General features: G+C 47.6%; 1 protein-coding gene across 6 annotated transcripts in view; it reads right to left on the reverse strand.

Moving 5' to 3' along the window:
• Positions 1-13,296, reverse strand: part of ENOX1 (ecto-NOX disulfide-thiol exchanger 1) — a 276,495-nt gene extending 263,199 nt beyond the window's left edge. For all 6 annotated transcript variants that reach the window (XM_081014835.1, XM_081014832.1, XM_081014836.1 and 3 more), the window contains exon 1: positions 13,202-13,296. The gene's annotated coding sequence lies outside the window, so the exon portion shown is untranslated. The remainder of the gene's footprint in view (positions 1-13,201) is intronic.
• Between the last annotated feature and the right edge of the window lie 880 nt (positions 13,297-14,176).

The raw sequence follows: 14,176 nt of genomic DNA on the forward strand, positions 1-14,176 counted from the left end.
GGTTATAATTAAGCCTTGTCGACATCTCCCTTTGTTTTCCTTTCCCTGTTCAACAATTTACACAGCCATCTATCATAATAAATGCCTCCCTGAATGCCGTGCGCTCTGGTCTCTACACAATAAGGCCGTTTAGCCTTCTTGAGCTCCACTAACCAGAGAGAGGAAGAAACAACTGAAACACTGGGTGGTATTCAACGAAGATTTACTTGGGAGCAGACCCACTTAAATGACCTGACCTAACTTAGTGGGTCTGCTGCAAGCAATGCTGATTTGAATTCCACTCTCTGGGAGCAGGTGTGTGAATGGTGCCAAGGAAATATAGCAAGGCAGGTCAGCAGTGGCAAGTCCAGAAAGCACAGGTGAGACAAACCCCTGAGAGGTTTAGGGGTTCCCCAAAGCACTTTCTAGAAGCTGCACCAAGCATTGATACAAGAAGCACCAAACTAACATGGACATAGCGTACAAGCCACGTCCAGTAGAGTCAAAGTTTTGGACTTGCAAGCTCTCAAAAATTATTGGATTATTGGTTTTGATTCAATTTTAATTTAAAAATGGACCCATTGTTGTTTTTGCTATCAGTTGTGAAAAAATTAAGCTAAAGCATAGGAATATTATTTCATATATCATTTTCACAAGGGCAAAAAGTTTTTATATGGCAACTATGAAAGGAGAGGAACAGAAATGTACCAACGGTGGCTAAATTGACTAATCATGTGCATGTTAAGAAAAAAAGGAAGACAGGAACACTGTACACATGGGAGGTATGGAATAAAAAAGGTCATGTTACAATAGATGTGAGTGCAAATTTCAAGGAGTTATGTGTATTATAAAACAATAAAAATGAAATAAGCCATTACCCAGTCAAAGCAGAGATCAAATAAGCCCCAAATAGGGTGAAATCGAAACAAGTCCATTCAACTTCGGCACAGAACTGCAAAGATTTGAAATCCCATACAAAGACCACTGCTTGCCTCCCTTCCAAGCAGCTGCAACAGGAAGGAGTCAGAAATGCCATCCTGTGGAGCCCAAACCTTAGTATGTTTTCTAAGAAGCAAGTACCACTAAATTCAGTGGTGCTTACTTCCCAATCTAAGGATTGGTGCACAGAATTATAGCTTTATTCCTACTTTCTAAGGCAGGCATCCCCCAACTCGGCCCTCCAGATGTTTTGGGACTACAATTCCCATCATCCCTGACCACTGGTCCTGTTAACTGGGGATGATGGGAGTTGTAGTCTCAAGACACCTGGAGGGCTGAGTTTGGGGATGCCTGTTCTAAGGTATGCCACAGTGACCCTCAACTAAAGTGAGATTTACTTCTTTGACCCAATGCCTAATGTAGTTGCAACAGCTCTTGCCCCAAGTCTTCGGATCTGCAGCCCCACCTCACACCTTCAATCTTTAGCTCTATGGAGGCAGCATCACCACGCCCCATAAGAACACACCCCATAGCGCACAGGAAGATATGGGGAGAAATACCAGCGCAGCCTAAATTAAAAGGCCTGCCAATTAAGGGGTTATAAAACCATTTTATGTTGTGCAGCAGTAACAGTTCTATCACCTGCCAATGGCCCATTTATCAGGATCAGATGTTGTCTGTTAAGCCAATTAGTTAAACAATCTTTATGAAATAACTTTTAAATGGGTTTCAAGGGAGGGTGGAGAAATCTCGTTAACATTTCAACTCAGGGCCAAACTACACATGTCACTCCCTTGTACGTACAACAGAGGGTGTACGTACAACGGAGGGTGTTTCCTTTCGTACAACGGAGGGTGTTTTGCTTTTTTTTTACGAAAGAAAACTGTTCACAATTTTTTTAAAATGAAAAACATCCTCAAGGTTGCAAGAGCAAGAGAATGGTAGGGAGGAGTGTTATTTAACTATTTCCCTTTCTGCCTTTTGTTCCCCCAAACTCATCCCCCCCCCAAAAAAAACTGTTTTCCCATCCATGGGAGAGTCAGTTGCAGTTAATGTGAATGCAAGACGCGGGTGGCGCTGTGGTGTAAACCAATGAGCCTCTGGGCTTGCCGATCAGAAGGTTGGTGGTTCGAATCCCCATGACGGGGTGAGCTCCTGTTGTTCAGTCCTTGCTCCTGCCAACCTAGCAGTTTGAAAGCACGTCAAAGTGCAAGTAGATCAATAGGTACCGCTCCAGCGGGAAGGTAAATGGCGTTTCCGTGCGCTGCTCTGGTTTCGCCAGAAGCGGCTTAGTCATGCTGGCCACATGACCAGGCAAAACTGTCTGCAGACAAACGTCTGCTCCCTCGGCCAGTAAAGCGAGATGAGGACCACAACCCCAGAGTCATCCGCGACTGGACTTAATTGTCAGGGGTCCTTTACCCTTTACCTTTTAATGGGAAATAACAACAAAGTGGATCTCTCTCCACTTGAGAATAGTGGCAACACTTTAGCTCAAGTTATTGAGAGTGCCGTATGATTGAGCAGTTATGGAGCAGAGTGGTACAATAGCTGTATGGAGTTCACACTGTCTGGATGTACAGGTTTTCTGGCCTTTCTTCAATGAAGAGGCTCCCAACCCAAGTCCCTTAGGGCTCATGTCTCATGGTAACAGAGAAGGAAGCATAGATTCCAGGAAAGGAGCCTGCAATCATAGGCACATTGTTCACAAGAACGAGGACTTATTGAGTGGCATTCTCATCAAGGAGTGAGAAATGCAAATTACAGCTCCACACTGATTATATTTATATCCTGGCATTGAGGCACTGCTTGACTGGTGTCACAACTTTGCTCTGTGCAGCACGTGTCAACAAGAGTTCCGGCCCCTCTGTTTAGACAGATAAATGTGCCTCCTCCCTAGATGAACAGTGTTCATTACTCATCCAAGAGATCGTGGCTACAAAGTCACGTGTGTCACACATTATTCACCGAAGATTTTGAGTGTTCATCATGGCACACAGAGTTAATTGAAAAAGCGCCATCTCTGAAAGGCGTTCAGAGTTGTCTTCGTGTACGGCAAATTTTGAAGAATGGTTCTGCTAAACCACTTCCATTATCTTATATTTGGATTTAATTAATATAGCAAAATGTTGTTAAGCCTGTTCTACTCACACAAACACGAGTGCCCCTACTGAGGATGAATAGTGAGAAACTAGGGCACTGTATGTTGGTGGTTCCAAGGTCCAGGAAGCTGGTGTGTTACCTGTTCTGGATGGAGCAGCACTCCCCTGGAAGGAACAGGCTCGCCACTTGACCCAGAAGTAGTCGCACAGCATTTCTTATGAGCTTCAGTTGAGACCTTTCATGGGTAGGAAGACCCTGAGCACAGTGATCCATATTCTGGGAACTTCCAGGCTGGATTATTGTAATGCTTTTGATCCCCATTTTGTGATCACGTACCAAGCCACGGCTGGTGTAGTGGCTGGAACCTAAGCCCGAGCTGAAACTAGATCAGGTGCTGAGCCGGAAAGGGCTGGAGATTCATTCTCTCAAAAGGGTGCTGTTAACTGAGCAAAGGTTCAAAGGAGACTGGTCTGACATAGTCATTGCTGGTTCTTCCTCTGGTTGGTCCTCCATTGGGCCATAGGTCTAGATTCAATCATTCTTTCTGAGCTATTATCAGAGCACTGCTCAAAATTTCCCAGGCATCAGGCACAATTTGCGACTGGCATGGGACCAATTGCAACAACCTGGAGATCTCTGGTGGCCTCTCCAGCTTTCTTAAGCAGGTAAGCAAAAGATCTTATTTATTGCATTTATATCTCACCTTTTTCTCCAGGGAGTACATGGTTCACCCCCTCCTCAGTTAATCCCTACAACGACCCTGTGAAGTAGGTTAAGAGGCTGTGACTGGCCCAAGGTCTCCCAGTGAGTGTCATGACAGAGTGGGGCCTTGAACCCTGATCTCCCAGTTTCTAATCCGACACTCTCACCAATACACCACCCTGGCTTCTGAGAGTACTATGGGGCAGCTATATAAATTGAGCAGGTAAATCAGTATGGGGAAAGCAGGAGGAGCTCAAATATTTTCCTTGAAGCTTGAATTTGTTTTATCCGGTGTTTTAATGCGTCGTAAACCGCCTTGAGATTTTTTCCTTTACAAAATAAAAGCAGAATAGAAATGAAAATAATAATAATAATAGCAATAATGGTGCCTAGACATTCTTTTGTGGCGACCGTAATCTAGATTTACAGTGCCATTTGGCAATTAGCTTATATATCTGAGTTTCTAAAACTGCATCAAAGCCAGGTCATGTGTTATTCCTTCATGTAGGAAAACGTGTGGCTGCTCCATAAAGAAAAAACTGCATTTTATACCTGGCATTGTACATGCTTTTGCGTATACAGGAAAGCAGGGTGTTGCCACGTGAAACAGCTGCCCATCCTTTTATACTGGATCCCTCTTTTGCTGCAGCAAAAACATTCAATAATTTCAATCAATTGATGAGGCCATCACGGCAGCATGCGGCTCATTATTTCCTTGGTTTCATCATTACTCAGCATCCCTATACCTGAAGAACTTTGTGGGAAATGTAAAAGAGCAAAACTGTTAAAACTAGCATAACTGATCCCCCTCTGCTTGTGTAGAATACCATGCTTAGATGAAGGTGATGGACTATATGGAACTGGCAGAAATGACTGGCAGAATCCGAGACCAGGGAGAAGAGTCGGTGGAAGAAGATTGGAAAAAGTTTAAAGACTATTTACAGAAATATTGTAAAATTAATGAATGTTAGAATGATATTGGATAGAAACTAAGTGGTTTCTAGCTGTAATGTTATAAGGGAATATGAAAAAATGGAATATTAATAGGTAAAAATCTAATGTTACAATACTATAAGATTGAAGATTAGGATAAACAAAGAGGGGAGGGATTTGCTGAACTAACAAACTGAATTGGAATACAGAAAAGGGAGGCGTGAGGAGGTCCGGGAAATAAGCAAATGAAAGATAAGTGATTGAAAGACTGAATTGTTTTTAACTATTTTTATTTTGTATTTTTCTTTTTTCTTTTTTTTATTTTGTAATATTTTGAAAACTTTAATAAATATCTTTTAAAAAAAAATAGAATACCATGCTTGTTGCTTTTATTAAGATGAAACTCTGGCAGTGGCATCATCTGAGACGTGCAGAAGTTGTCCTTCAACATGCAGACTATTTCCCAGAGACTTAGCGTTCAGGACTAGCATCAGGATCATCAGGCACTACAAGACTGAAGAGCTTCTGCTGCCATTGGGAGTCTGTCTCTCTGAGCAGTAACAAGGACTCAATGGCCCCTGCAGTCAGCACCATGCCATCACCTGTGGCAGCAGCTCCACATCCTCCACACCAAGGGAGAGGGAACGCAGATGAGCAAGCAGCTGTTGCTCCTCACCAACACGGCACACTTGCTTAAGTGACTGACTGAAGCAAGGACTACGTTGCTGCTGGGGTCCAACATGGGGCATCTGTAAGCTGGTCCTAGAATCACAGAATCATAGAGTTGGAAGAGACCACAAGGGCCATCGAGTCCAACCCCCTGCCAAGCAGGAAACACCATCAGAGCACTCCTGACATATGGTTGTCAAGCCTCTGCTTAAAGACCTCCAAAGAAGGAGACTCCACCACACTCCTTGGCAGCAAATTCCACTGTCGAACAGCTCTTACTGTCAGGAAGTTCTTCCTAATGTTTAGGTGGAATCTTCTTTCTTGTAGTTTGGATCCATTGCTCCGTGTCCGCTTCTCTGGAGCAGCAGAAAACAACCTTTCTCCCTCCTCTATGTGACATCCTTTTATATATTTGAACATGGCTATCATATCACCACTTAACCTCCTCTTCTCCAGGCTACTCATGGTTTTCCATGGAGCAGATGAAGTTGGGCCCTGGGCCCTGACCACTGCAGTCCAATTCATGATGGTGGTGGTGATGATATATTATTATTTATACCACGCCCATCTGGCTGGGTTTTCTCAGCAACTCTGGGCAGTTCCCAGCATAATTAATAATAATAATAACAATGTGATAAAACATCAAACATTAAAAACTTCACTAAACAGGGCTGCCTTCAGGTGTCTTCTAAAAGTCAGATAGTTGTTTATTTCTTTGACATCTCATGGGAGGGTGTGCCACAGAGTGGGCGCCACTACCAAGAAGGCCCTCTGCCTGGTTCCCTGTAACCTCGCAGTGAGGGAACCACCAGAAGGCCCTTGGAGCTGGACCTCAGTGTCCGGGCTGAGCAATGGGGGTGAGGCACTCCTTCAGGTAGAATATTTCAAGGGTTGGTGAGAAACTTGTAACCAGTGGGGGTTGTGGTGTGAGAGGCTATACTTTCATTGGAAAGGATCTCTGGAAAGATCTGACATAAAGGAGAAGACAGGAAAAAGAAAATGCTAAAATATGAATCTCACTTGGGTTACCACAGCCAGTCTGGGTGGCATTGCCATTGAAATGGTGCGCATGCACCACATCATGCGATCAATTACTGGTACATGAGGTGCAGCTTACCTGCCCCCCCCCCAAAAAAAAACATATTTTTACTCAAGTTGCCACCCCTGCCCACCTCCATGCTGCTTAACAGTCACTGAATTAAATCATCTATGGATCTGAGGTGGAATGTTAACAGCATAGTGAAAACACTGTGCTTGTTTCCCCCCCCTTTTCATCAAATAAAGTGACACAGAAGAGGTATTTCTGGGGTCAAAAACAGACTGAATCATAGAATTAGAGAGCTGGAAGGGACCCTGTTAATCCTGCAATGCAGGCATCTCGCTCCAGTGGTGGCTTAGTCCAAGCAAATGCAGCACTCCTAAGAGTTCGGTCCCTCTTGTGGATAAGACATTCTGTGGCACAGGCCAATTCTTCGGCACACAGAAAACTGAAGGACTAGGCAGCACAGAGGAAGCCATGAAAGGCACTCAGCTCTTCAGAATGGGCCACTCACCATGGAAGGGAAGGACCTTCCAGGTGCCTCCAGCTCTGGAACCTCTTCCCCCTTCAATGGTGGGTTTTAGGAGCAATGCCTCCCTGGCAGCAGTTGGCTCAAGCGGCGTGTAAAGCTCTACCTTTAAATTGGCAGGTGCTGTGGAAGAGGGGACTTTCAGTCTTGGCCACTGACTTTCATGGAGTAAGATCACCGGGAACGAGCTGCTCTGCTCATTAGGCCTGACACTCAACCAAGTCTGTGGAGATTGTAGTTTTGCTAATAAAGAGTTGACTCCTACTTTGAACTGTGTGATTACTGAACGGCAGACTCCAGGGACAGCTATTTAGACATTAGAACAGAAGGCACAGTTCCAATTCTGATAAAAGTAAAGAGCGTTGTTTTACTCAGAGGAGACCCACTGAACCATGTACTCCCTGGAGAAAAAGGTGGGATATAAATGCTATAAATAAACTCTTCTGCTTACCTGCTTAAGAGAGCTGGAGGGGTCAGCCGGGTGGAGATGTCTGTCGCCAACATGGCCATCCAGAGATCCGCCCCCCCCAGTCGCGACTGGACCCATGCAAGTCGCAAAAGACGCCTGGGGAATTTCTAGCGCTGCTTAAACAAGCAGCTCCGCTTGCAAGCGCAAGGTCCCTAGAAGGTTACAGTCTCAGGACCATTAAGCAGCTGCAAATTGGCAACCAGGAAACTCAGCTGCTGGGCTTGATTGACAGGACATAGTATGAAATGCCTGCCTTTGTTCTTCATGATCAATAGCAATGCACATTAAATGCATGTGAAGTTAACCTACAGCCCAGTGCCAAGAAACATTTTTCTGGTTAGTATCTCAAGCCTCAGACATAAAAGAATGAAAACAGATGATTTATATCAAATGCCTGCATGGTTCAGGATCAAAGTCTCCTCCTGTTGGAGTTTTAGCACTGACTAAAGCAGGAGCCAAACCAGACCCTAACATTTAAAGTGGGGGGGGACCGGATGCGACCCCAAATGCCTCCCTCGCTCCAACCCAGGGGTAGGCAACCTAAGGCCCAGGGGCCTTCTCAATCTGGCCCACGGACGGTCCAGGAATCAGCGTGTTTTTACATGAGTAGAATGTGTCCTCTTATTTAAAATGCGTCTCTGGGTTATTTGTGGGGCATAGGAATTTGTTCTCTTTTCCCATAAAATATAGTCTGGCCGACCACATGGTCTTAGGGATGGTGGACCAGCCCATGGCTGAAAAAGGTTGCTGATCCCTGCTCCAACCAGCTCCTTGGTAAGGCTGGATCCATGGCCAGCAAGGTGGGCTCATAGTTCTCTTTCAGCTTCTGCCTTCTGGAAGAAGGTAATAATAATAATAATAATAATAATAATAATAAATTTTATTTATATCCCGCCCTCCCCAGCCAAAGCTGGGCTCAGGGCGGCTAACAACAATCAAAATAATCCAACATTCTAAAAACATTCATTATAAAATTAATTAAAATCAAATTAAAATCAAATTGATGGCAACCATTAAGCAAAATTCTGTGCAGATTGCCAGAGGAGGGGGTCAGGCTGCGCCCTGACCAAAGGCCTGGTGGAACAACTCTGTCTTGCAGGCCCTGCAGAAAGATGTCAGGTCCCGCAGGGCCCTAGTCTCTTGTGACAGAGCGTTCCACCAGATCGGAGCCACAGCTGAAAAAGCCCTGGCTCTGGTTGAGGCCAGCCTAACTTCTCTGTGGCCTGGGATCTTCAGGATGTTTTTATTTGCAGACCGTAAATTTCTCTGTGGGACATACCAGGTACAGGGTTATAAAGACTAGGACTAGCCGCCTGAGAAACAGTTTCTATCCAAATGCGATTTTGGTTTTAAACGCAGTGTAAGGAGTCTCTATGGGAGTATATTGCATTTTAAAAATGGGGTATCAGAGTTTTTAGGGGGCTAACCAGGTTGGGATAGCTGGGATAGCAGGCTTGTTGGTTTTGAATGTCTTAGGTAGATTTATTTGTTTTTTTTCAATTTTGTTGTTCTGTATGGGACAATGACAATAAAGATTATTATAGCATATCATAAGAGGGCACAGGTTCAAGGAGAAGAAATGGGAGAGCCCCCCCATACCCAATGCAGGCCACGCACCCGGAAGTTCCAAAGGACTCTGCACCCACAAATGTGTGGAAGATGTGTACCAGGTTTGATGTATTAACCACAGCTCCAAGTCAGGGGAAGGAGAATGGAGAGACAGGAAAACAGGGACACACAGAGTTTGTGACAGGGGCTGACAAGGAGGGTGCCAGAGGGGTATACCAAAAAGAAAGCAGAACACAACACCATTGTAAATAAACCGGCATCTGGTAACCGGGACAGAATGCATTTTATGAATTTCCAATGTACATATACTTCACTTCCGCAGGTAGTAAATAAATCCTTTCTATTGAGCTGATACTTCAGTTTGTTTTTAAATACGAATGTATTTCCCATACATGAATTTCCCATGCGTACGTACAGTGTTAATTTTGTTTCCATGTGCCGGGCTGGAGAAAAACATAAAACTCTGCATATGTTTACGTTTCAAGCTTTGAATTTGACACTTTGATTATGGACTGAGCTTTAACGAGCTGAAGTTTTTGCTGTTTAATTGTGGCACTAAGGTCCCTGCATCATTTTGCTTCAGCCAATTTTGTTCAGTCCAGTGAGGATGAGCTTTGACTTTGGAAATCTCAGACTCGGAAGGGAGGAGGGTGGGCTTCACCTTGCATTGTTCTGCTTTCTGAGCTCAGTGGGTGGTTACTAAGAAACAAGATACTATTACCTCATCCTGTGAACTATCGCCCAGCTTGTCTGGCAATGATTCTTTCTAAAACTCAACACAGGGTCACTGGAGGAGGCGGGTGAGGAAAGATGGGGCAACATTATTAAAATCGTAAGCTAAATAAGAACTTGATAATTCCCCGGAGCTGGAAATGTAACCGGGAAGCTCAGAAATATCTGGAAGTAAGGCCACTGAAACCAACAGCAATACATTTTTAAAGAGCCAATATATCTCTTTTCCTAACTTGTCCAAGGAAACGGCATTCTTCTTTCCCTTGCATGGCACAAACCTTTTATTGCTTTCTATTATTCCTTATAAACACGCTATGTTACATATAAATGAATGCATGATGCAAGTAAGAAATACAAGCCTGTTGAAAATGGAAGCTGCTGTGTTTAGTTTTGAGCGCTCTCAACAGTTTCACGTTTGAGTAGGCATCAAATTAAGTTAAGCAATGCACCCTTATTCAGCCAATGTCAAGACAGTGGTCAACACTGGATGTGAAACAGTATCCACAGAATATGCCATTTAGATTGGTCAACATTCCCAACCACAACTGACCAAATAATTATTTCAAACAAGGCAGTGATACAGTCTACAATGGGGTCAAAACTTGATGGGTGAGGCCGAGAGTGTGTGAAGCAGAGCCAGTAAGTTAATATCTCAGCTTCACCACAAAATCACTAGGTGAGTTCTCCTCCCTACAGATCTGCAATGGGGCAATGAAGAGAATACTGCTCTATCCTACAGTGGTTGGAAGCGGTGCTGCAATCATTTGTGAGCACTTGGGACAGTGATGGCCAGACTCAGCCCTCCAGCTGACTACAATTCCCATCATCCCTAACCAATCGTCCTGTTAACTAGGGATGATGGGAGTTGTAGTCCAAAAAGAGCTGGAGGGCCAAGTTTGGCCATCACTGGAGGGGTGGCCAAAATTTGCCAAGGGCTGCCCAAAAAGGCCCTGAGGGTCACTCGTGGGCACCCCACCTTTCCCTACTGCCCCCCCCCACCACTGGAGAAATGGTGCCAACATCAGCAGCAATTTTGGGAGCCGTGTGCGAGAGCTCGCTGGAAATTGGTGCGTTGATGGCAGCGCCATTTCCCCACCAGTGGTGGGGGCACTTTCCCATGTCACTTCAAGTGGCAAAATGGGACACCTGCCCGTTCCTGATCAGCAGTGTAGAGTTTTACCCACACGATGGCAAATATCACACAGAAAATGATAACAATGCCAAGCAGAGATTTTCTTGAGCTTATAGCTGGTTAAAGCATTCTACCTAAATTTGAGTTCCTTAGACCATTGATCCTCAAAAGATGCAAAATGTTGTCCAGTAGAGGAGGGAAAGTACAATCTACATGGTAAAGAACTGCCCTTCGAGGAAAGCTTGCAATGTTTAGGGGTTTGGGGTTTAGCAAAAAGACAAGAAAGGGGAGGGGAGGAGCAGAAGCAGCTAGAAAGTGCTTTCCTCTCTCTTTCTCTCTCATACAATATAACAGAGGGTGAAGGAGTAAAGCTAAAAGGTTGGACATTCAGGACAGACAAGAGAACTGCTGCCCACACAACACCTACTTGGGGACTGCATTGTCACACGTTGTGAGGATGGCCACCGACAAAGTACTGGGCAAATTCATGATGGAAAAGTACACAAGGGGCTACTAATCCGTGGTTATGATGTCTATGTGCCCCCTGCAGGATCAGAGGCAACATGCCTCCGAACACCAGTTGTTGGGAAATAACAGCAGGAGAGCATGGTTGTCTTTATGACCTGCTAGTGTGCTGTCCATAAGCATATGGTTGGCCAACTCTTCTTTATTCTGCAAGGGCAGAATAACATTATTATTTAGAATCTTGCACAAGTCTGCCAGCTTTAAGCATTTATCTGGCAACAGTTGCTTTAGGACCAGGATGTTAGACGCACCAGCTTCAATGGGACTTTAGAGTCTCATAGGGTCTCCTTTAGAGGAGACGACTACACGTTAGGGTTTAACAACATAATAAGCCCACCACACGGCCAGACAGCTGGTCCATTGCCCAATATTGTCGACTTTCAAAAGGAAAGTGTTATCTGGTCTCCGGTAGAGATTTCTTTTGAACCCAGCTATCTCATCATCATTTAATCAGACATGGTACAGATTCACAGGGCCCTTTACATGCAAGGCAGGTGCTCTACTAGGGAGCTTAGAGCCTTCTCAGCACATCCAAAGAAAGCGTAACCCAGCCTGCTCACCTCCCAACTTTCAGAAAGAGCTCCACTCCAACGAAACCTATAATTTCTGGAGCTGCCTGCCAGGCACTTTTCTTGCCATTTCAAAGGCTTTTTCCTGTTATGAATACTTAGTACTTTAGGTTTTTATTGCTGCAATCTAATCTAAGAGGGGGAAACAAATAACGCCTTTTCTAAACAAAGCATTTTCTAAACAAAGCATTTTCTAAACAAAGCAAAACAAAGCTATGACATGCAGGGGTGCACATACGTAACCTTTTTTAAAAAAAACAAAACAGTAAGTAATTTTTCAGAGAGCTCAAGTAGCAGAAGATTGTGTCAGTATTTCAGCCCCAAAATTCAGATGTTCTTTCTTGAAGCCAAGCAATAGCCATCCACCCCCCTGGGCATCTTTCCAAGAAATGGGAAATGGAGTAAGTGCCTCCTTATGTGTCCTGCGGATTCTCTTTTTCCGTGTTCCTACATTATTCCAGATTAGACAATCATCCAATGTAACACACCTCGGCATCTGAGTTACTGGCTGCAGCCCTAAAACACTGCTTTCTGGAAGCCCGGAGAACCCTAACCCTAACCCAAACTGATCCAGCTGTTTTCTAGCAGGTCAGGTCGTCTAGCCCAGGATGGTCTATTCTGATGGGCAACAGTTCCCTAATGTTTCCTCGCCGCGCATCCAAGGACTGTCGAACTTGAGCTGCACAGAACAGAGCCTAGAACCTTCCGCAAGCGAAGCGTGGGCTCGAGGGGGAGAAGATGCCCCCGTCGGGTTCTCCTCCCCGAGCCCGGACCTCTCCTCCTCCGGACCCGAGTCGCCTGCTTCTGCCTGGCAGGTGCGGCGCCCTCTCTTGCCACCCAAGGCAAGCGACCGAGCAGCCCGGCGGCGCCACCGGTTGCGCAGCGCAGGAGCCCTTCCCGGGACGGTGCCTCCTAGCGCGCAAGAGCTCGGGCACCTCGGACGCCTCCGCTGCGCGCACAGGGGCGCACGCCAAGCTCGGAGCCGAGCGCGCGAGAGAAGAAACTTTTGGAGACGCCCGGGCGCAGGCAGGCGCGCAAGGGACGCGGAGAGCCAGCCAGAGGCTCCCGTCCGGGGTCGGCCCGTCCCTGCGCGCGGAGAGCTGCCCGGCCCGGCCTGCTGCCCGCCTGCCTGCCTGCCTTCCCGGCGCAGAGAGGCTGCCGGGCGCGCTGTCTCCACCTGTCCCCGCGCAAGGCGCCCGCCCCGTCACCCGCCCGCCCGGTAGCAGCAGCATCCCCAGCGGGCGAGGCGGGACGCCGCCGCTCTCCCCGCGGCACGATGCCCCTCGCCCACCCGGCCGCCCCTCGCCCTTACCTGCGCGCAGGGTCCCCCGCGGGGCGCGGCGCCTCCGGGATCCGGCGACCAGGAGCCGAGCAGCCGCCCGCCAGGCTCCGGCGACGCGCGTGGAGGCGGCGGCGGCGGCGGCGGCGGCAGCGCGGGCGGCCGGGCGGGCAGGCAGGCAGGCGGTCGGCGGAGCAGGAGGCTGGGCGAAGGAGCCGGAGGAGGAGCCGCGGCGGCCCCGCTCCCTCCCTCCCTCTCCGGCTCGCCGTCTGCCAGGGAGCGGGGCGAAATTCCGGCGCGGCGGCCAAGCGCACACAAAGGAGCCCCGGCGAGTCCGCGCAGCCGGGGCGGGGCGCCGGGGAGGGACTTGCGCGCCGCCGCCGCGCACTTTCAGGCGGAGAGGAGGGGCGCGGGAAGGCCAGCCGTCGAGGCGCGCACCTGGCGGGGACGCCCACCGGGTTGCGGGAGGCGGGCATCCCCCGCTGGGCATCGGGCTAGAAATGCGTCGGGGGCGCAGAGAAAACTCCCTGCCTCGTTTGTGGAAGGGAAAACCGGAGAAGGGAGCAAACGGGCTTGGATTTAGGGAGGAACGAGAGAGCAACACCGCATACAGGGCGCCGAGGGGAAGGGATATGTGGGGGAAAGGCCGCCCAAGACGAGCGCGCGGCTCCCCCTGGCGTGCGCTCCCCGTCCGGGCTCCGGTACCCGGGAGGCGGCCAGATGGTTCGGGCTAGAACTCCCCGCCGGGCAGTTGCCAGGTTGCAGGAAGCTGGTCTCCAGTCCTCCCGTCTGCCCAGAGGGCAGGTGAGGCGGACGCAAAATCTTGGGGTAACAAGTTGCCTTGGGAATTGCTCCCCCGTTCCCTCCCCAGCAATAGTCCTTTCAAAAGGTGGAACCCCACGCCCTTGCAATCTCAGTAGCTGGAGTTAGTAAAGCAGCCCTCCCCAATTTGGAGCCCTCCTAACAGGGCCGGATTAAGACATTTAGAGGCCAATTACAAGATTTTGG

Source organism: Podarcis pityusensis (genome assembly GCF_964106645.2).
Source record: "Podarcis pityusensis genome assembly, chromosome: 7".
Lineage (NCBI taxonomy): Eukaryota > Metazoa > Chordata > Lepidosauria > Squamata > Lacertidae > Podarcis > Podarcis pityusensis.